The sequence below is a fragment of the Dermacentor silvarum genome, chromosome 3 (genome assembly GCF_013339745.2).
Source record: "Dermacentor silvarum isolate Dsil-2018 chromosome 3, BIME_Dsil_1.4, whole genome shotgun sequence".
NCBI classification, from domain to species: domain Eukaryota; kingdom Metazoa; phylum Arthropoda; class Arachnida; order Ixodida; family Ixodidae; genus Dermacentor; species Dermacentor silvarum.
The window spans coordinates 164,782,547-164,789,177 of record NC_051156.1 but is presented as its reverse complement, the minus strand read 5'-3'; positions in this window follow the sequence as shown (position 1 = coordinate 164,789,177).

The following is a 6,631-nucleotide window of genomic DNA, read 5'->3' as shown; positions in this document are numbered from 1 at the left end:
ATCACATACGGAGAGAAGACGGCAAAGTGCTGGCAGACTCCGGAGTGATGGACACCAGAGATAGCTGTCGTGCGACTTCTTCGCGGACGAAATCCTTGATTTGGGTTATCAGGGAGGCTTGTTCGGGGCCGGTGGTCAGGCTGCAGAGTGACGCCGCTTTAGGTGTGGGATGTCGCCTTGTCAGAGCTCAGGGTTTACGCAATTCATCATAGCTCTGGCACGAGCTGATAACGTCGCCAACAGTGCGCGGGTCCTTGGCCAGAAGCATCTGGAACGCGTCATCATCGATTCCCTTCATGACGTGCTTGATCTTTTCCGCTTCCGTTATGGCAGCGTTCACGCGCCTGCACAAATCGAGAACGTGTTCTATATAGCTGGTGAACGTCTCACCCGTGTCCTGTGCGCGTGTACGGAAACGCTGCTCGGCTCGGAGTTTCCTGACGGCGGGTCGGTCAAGTACTTCAGTTATCGACGCCTTGAACGCCGACCACGTTCGGATATCCCTCTCATGATTTCTAAACAAGAGACTGGCGACGCCCGCAAGCTAGAAGGATACGTAAGCCAGCTCGTCCGAGTCATTCTATTTGTTGTGAACGCTCACCCGTTCATAGGATGGCAGCCACTCTTCAACGTCGTTGTCATCGGTTCCGCTGAAGATGGGAGGTTCCCGCTGGCGAACGGTGCCAGCGCAAGGGACGGGTGGCGATGGAAGAGTCTGTTGGTCGGTGTCCGGCTGGCAGAGGGTAGCGTCCAAGAACGAAGTTCCAGGATGGTAGAGTAGAACGTTACCCCGCACGGCTCTACCACTTATAAAAGAGATTTATTGAAGTTCGTAGCGACAGCCAGTCGTAGGATGCACCGAGCATAGTCCTCTCGCTCGAGCTTCTGCTGCGCGCTTGATGATGATGATGATGCCTCAATCAATGGCAGCGCGCTTGATGCTGCCGATGCTGCTCACTCTGCGCCGACGTTCGTCATATTTCTTACAATATATATATATATATATATATATATATATATATATATATATATATATATATATTGTGAGCGCATTTTGCGCATATCGTCGTCGTCATCTGTACATACGACTCATCATCTTGTGTGAGCGCTATTTGTGCATATCGTCGTCTTCATTTGTACATACGACTCATCATCTTCTTTTGTCTCGTGCGGTGCTTCGTCTCTGACTCGGGCGGCTGCTCAGAAATAAAGGCATCGCGTCGGCCGACGTCTCACAAGTGGTGGAGAGTGCTTTCGATTCCCACGTCCTCTTACTTTCCCGATTCCCCTGGAGCTCCGATCCGGTCGTCGTTTGCTCTCGCCTACCACGGTGATGGCAGAAACCAACCCGTCCACCAGTGCTGCTACCACCTCTGCTCAGCCCGCTGGGCCTACCTGGACGGTGAACACCACACACCGAGATCCTCCCGTCTTTGCCGGCCTCCGCGGCGACGACGTCGACGATTGGCTCGATCACTACAACAGAGCCAGCGACGCCAATCATTGGGACGACACGCACAAATTGCGGTATGTCGCTTTTTACTTGACCGAAGTTGCGAAGACTTGGTTTTTTAACCACGAAAGTGACTTTTCGGACTGGTCCTCATTCACCCAGCAATTTCGCCAGATATTCGGCATGTCCTCTGGACGCTCCGCCGTCGCGAAACAGAAGCTGGCAACGCGCATACAAGAGCAAGACGAGTCCTATACGTCCTACATTGAGGACGTCCTCGCTCTCTGCCGCCGCGCACAGAGTGACATGGCGGAAGCTGATCGCGTTCGCCACATACTGAAAGGCATCAACACGGTCGCCTTTAATGCTCTCGTCATGCAGAACCCAAACTGCGTTGGGGATATTATCACGGCCTGCCAGCGTCTAGACACGCTCCAGTCTATTCGCCTGCCACGCGCCTCTACCGACCCTCATCTCAACGGTGATGCTGAGCTGCGCGCCCTGATACGCACTCTCATCAGGGAGGAGCTTCACGGCCATCTTTCTGGACCTACGACGCTTGCAACCGTTCGCCCCGCTCCTCCTGGACTGCGTGACATCGTCAAGGACGAACTGGCGTCGATGACAAACGTCCAAATGGACAAGTCTACTGCACCATTTCGTCCGCCAAGTTATGCCGAAATTGCCTCCCGGCCTCCCTCGACCGTTCCGTCTCCACGTCCCGAAGCTTACCGCGACCCCCTAGCTTCGCTGGCAGCGAATACTCCTGCAGAGCCGTACTACTCTCCGTGGCGGTCGTCGCGCCCTGTTTGTTTCTACTGCGGTATTCGCGGCCACATTTCTCGCTTCTGCCGTCGGCGTCAGCAAGATGAAAGGCGGGGCTATGCTACCTTTGAGCGAGACAGCGCACATAGGTTTGACTCCTACGTTCCCGGGCGTCACCCAGGTGAAAGGCGAGGCTATGACACCTTTGAGCGAGAAAGGATACCAGGCCCAGATGTGTCGCAGATCCACATCAGCGACACCGAGACTTATCCTGTTTTCGATTCCCCGTGTCCCAACCTCATTGCAGCAGCGGATTTTATTATACAATCAGACGAAGAACGTGTTCTTACCCTTGAGTCAACAGACATTGTCGACGGAGACGCATTGGTTGTACCTTCTCAGCGCTGCATTTCTCGAGGACTCGCCATCGCTTCTTGCTTGGTCCGATTCTCGAGTGGCTATGCCAACCTCACAGCCTTTAATACGACTCCTGAGCCACTACTACTGCCCAAAGGGTCTACCGTCGCCAAGCTCGCCGACGCTGCGCCGGTATGTGTCGTCAGTGTTTCGCCTGCCACATCTTCCGCGCATTGTACGCCCGCAGAAGGCCACACTAGTGCTATTAAGGCCACCTTGAGTGGAGATCTCCATCCGGCCCAGACGGATGCACTCCTCACCATTTTAATGAAGCATACAGCTTGTTTTGACGTTTCTTCGCGAGGCCTGGGTCAGACCACTGTAACTACTCATCGAATTGAAACAGACGGCTCTCGCGTCATTCGCCGTCGCCCGTACCGTGTGTCACCTTCGGAGCGAACAGTTATAGAAGAACAAGTCAACGATATGCTGACACGCAACATTATAAGGCCTTCAGCAAGCCCTTGGTCTTCTCCTGTTGTGCTTGTTAAGAAAAAGGATGGTTCTGTGCGCTTTTTCATCGATTATAGGGCGCTAAACAAAATTACCCGCAAGGATGTTTATCCTATGCCTCGTATTGACGATGCTTTGGATACCTTACAAGGTGCCGAGTATTTCTCGAGCCTCGACTTGCGCTCAGGATATTGGCAGATTCCAATGCATGAGCAAGATAAAGAAAAGACTGCGTTTGCTACACCTGATGGCCTTTTCGAATTTAACGTGATGCCTTTTGGACTGTGCAATGCGCCAGCTACGTTTGAACGTATGATAGATACAGTACTCCGTGGCTTAAAGTGGAAGACATGCCTTTGTTACTTGGACGACATTGTCATCTTTTCGTCGAGTTTCTCCCAGCACCTACAACGTCTAGACCAAGTTCTGACGTGTCTAGCAAAGGCTGGTCTCCAACTCAATACTAAAAAGTGCCGCTTTGCAAGCCGAAGCATTAAAGTATTGGGCCACGTCGTCAGTAAGCATGGCATCCAGCCTGATCCTGATAAAATCGCTGCAGTGCTGCAATTTCCGCCACCAACCACACTTAAAGAACTCCGCAGCTTTCTAGGACTCGCGTCCTACTTCCGCCGCTTTGTCCGTGACTTCGCCACCATCGCCGCTCCTCTACACAAACTTCTGACTTCGAGCGCGTCCTTTGTGTGGTCGGACGACTGTGAAGCCGCCTTCCAGACCCTCAAACGACTTCTCACGTCAGGGCCCGTGCTCCGTCATTTCGATGCAACCGCCCCTACTATTCTACACACTGATGCCAGTGGGCATGGATTTGGCGCTGTCCTGCTGCAGCGGAATCAGAAATCTGAAGAGCAAGTCGTGGCTTATGCAAGTCGTACGCTTTCTCCTGCTGAGCGCAACTACACAATTACCGAACAGGAAGGCCTCGCCATCGTGTGGTCGATACAAAAATTTCGACCCTATCTCTACGGCCGCCATTTCACAATTGTGACCGACCATCATGCCCTCTGTTGGTTGTCGTCCCTGAAAAACTTGTCTGGACGCCTAGGCCGTTGGGTACTGCGCTTGCAGGAATATGACTTTACTGTCACGTATAGGTCCGGCAAACAACATCAAGATGCCGACGCTTTGTCACGCTGCCCGCTGTCTCCAAACGCCCATGCTTCACCTTCGGTCTGCACGTCCCCATCTAGCCACACGTCTCAGAACACGTCCAGTAGCCCGGGACAGGCGGTTGCCTCAGTTGACTTTCTTCCGTCCACTGACCTCGTCTCACTCCAGCGTACTGACCCATACTGCCGAACGCTGATCGACCGACTTACTGGCTTGGCACGACCCCCCAACAGTCGCTTAAGACGACAACTTTTACGTTTTAAGCTTCAGGGTGGAGCGTTATTTCGATTAATCTACCATCCTTCCGGTAACCGGTGGGTACCAGTCATACCTCGCTCACTTCGACTCCAAGTATTAGAAGCATTTCACGACGACGCGACGGCTGGCCACTTGGGCTTTCTTAAGACCTACGACCGCATCAAAACGCGTTGTTTCTGGCCGGGTCTTTCCGTCTCTGTCGCCAAATACGTTAGCTCTTGCGCGTCATGCCAACACAGAAAACGCTCGACATCCCTTCCAGCCGGTCCTCTGCAGCCTCTACCGTGCCCGTCCACCCCCTTCGAAATTGTGGGCATAGACTTGTACGGACCCCTCCCACTCACGCCCGCTGGTCACCGCTGGATCGTTACCGCAGTGGATCATCTCACGCGGTACGCGGAGACAGCTGCTCTTCGCTCTGGTACTGCCTCCGAAGTTGCCGACTTTTTCGTGCACGCTATCGTTTTGCGCCACGGCGCACCTCGTGTCCTCCTGAGTGACCGTGGCAAGATGTTTCTTTCGCATGTTCTTCGTGAAGTCCTCCAGGCCTCTGACACCACCCATAAGACCACATCAGCGTACCATCCGCAAACAAATGGCCTTACCGAGCGTTTTCATCGAACTTTGTCCGACATGATGTCAATGTATGTTCGACCCGATCACACCAACTGGGACACCATCCTACCTTTCGTGACGTTTGCGTACAATACTGCCGTCCAACGTACAACCAATTACAGTCCCTTTTTCCTTGTGTACGGTCGTGCGCCGTCTTTCGTCTTGGACACTACACTCCTTTCTGCACCTGCGGCTCCATCCGCGTCTCTTCCTGAAGAATTCGCTGCTCGCATCGCCCGCTGCCGTGAAATTGCTCGCGCCAACACCGCTACCATTCAGGACAAAAGGAAAATTCGTTATGATGCGACGCGTCGCGTTGCTTCGTTCCGCCCAGGCGACGAAGTTCTTTTGTGGACACCTGTTCGCGCACCGGGCCTCTGTGAAAAGTTTCTCCAGAGATATCTCGGCCCCTACACCGTTTTACAAAGAACTTCGGCCGTTAACTACCGCGTCACTCCTGTCAGCTCAGCTACTGACCGCCGCCGCCGCTCTACTGAAATCGTTCACGTCTCTCGCCTGAAACCTTACATTCGCCGTACCTACCCTTTCTAGCTTGCGGTCTTGCTGACCGCTTTCCTGAAGGGGGGAAGTTAGTGTGAGCGCATTTTGCGCATATCGTCGTCGTCATCTGTACATACGACTCATCATCTTGTGTGAGCGCTATTTGTGCATATCGTCGTCTTCATTTGTACATACGACTCATCATCATCTTTTGTCTCGTGCGGTGCTTCGTCTCTGACTCGGGCGGCTGCTCAGAAATAAAGGCATCGCATCGGCCGACGTCTCACAATATATATATATATATATATATATATATATATATTGCAACAAGCGTATTCTGCAGGTAGGTTTGTCGAAGCGGGTAAACAAGCTGGCTCGTTGAAAACCGACCTAGCGCAAACAACACGATCGTCAACGTCTTCTTTCACACTGGTACAGAGCTGGTGGCGATGTGCTCCGGTACAATATATGCATATATATCTTTAATCACCTCGTATATGCACGAGAAAACAGGAAATCTAGGCGCGAAATTTTTATTAGGAATTTCATAAGAAGCCAACAAACCACCATCAGTTGTAGTTCGCTCCTCGGAATCGCAGGACGTGTGTCGAGTTAACTCATCGATGCCACTTCACCGGTCAACTGCATCGTCGAGCCGCTCACAGTGTCACCATACCTGCGTTGTCGTGCGCGAGAGACAGTACAGGTCAACCGCCCGAAACCGTATTACGACCCGCGCATCTTCTCTGTGCCCTGGGTCGCCTGGATGAGAGAGAGAATAAAACATTTATTATGGAAAATTAATAGCCGTTTTGTGGTTGGACCTCCTAGTCCGGCAGACCATTGGCTTTTGCCGCCGTCCGGGCTCGGTTGACCAGGGCTTGTTGCTGTTCTGGGTCCGAGCTGGACAGGGTCGCCTCCCACTCGACTGTCGTCGGATTATGTTTGGCAGATATTTGCGGATTCTGTTGGCACGCCCAGACCATGTGGTATAACGTGGCCGTCTGGGTACAGAATTTGCATTGCGGATTGTATGTCATG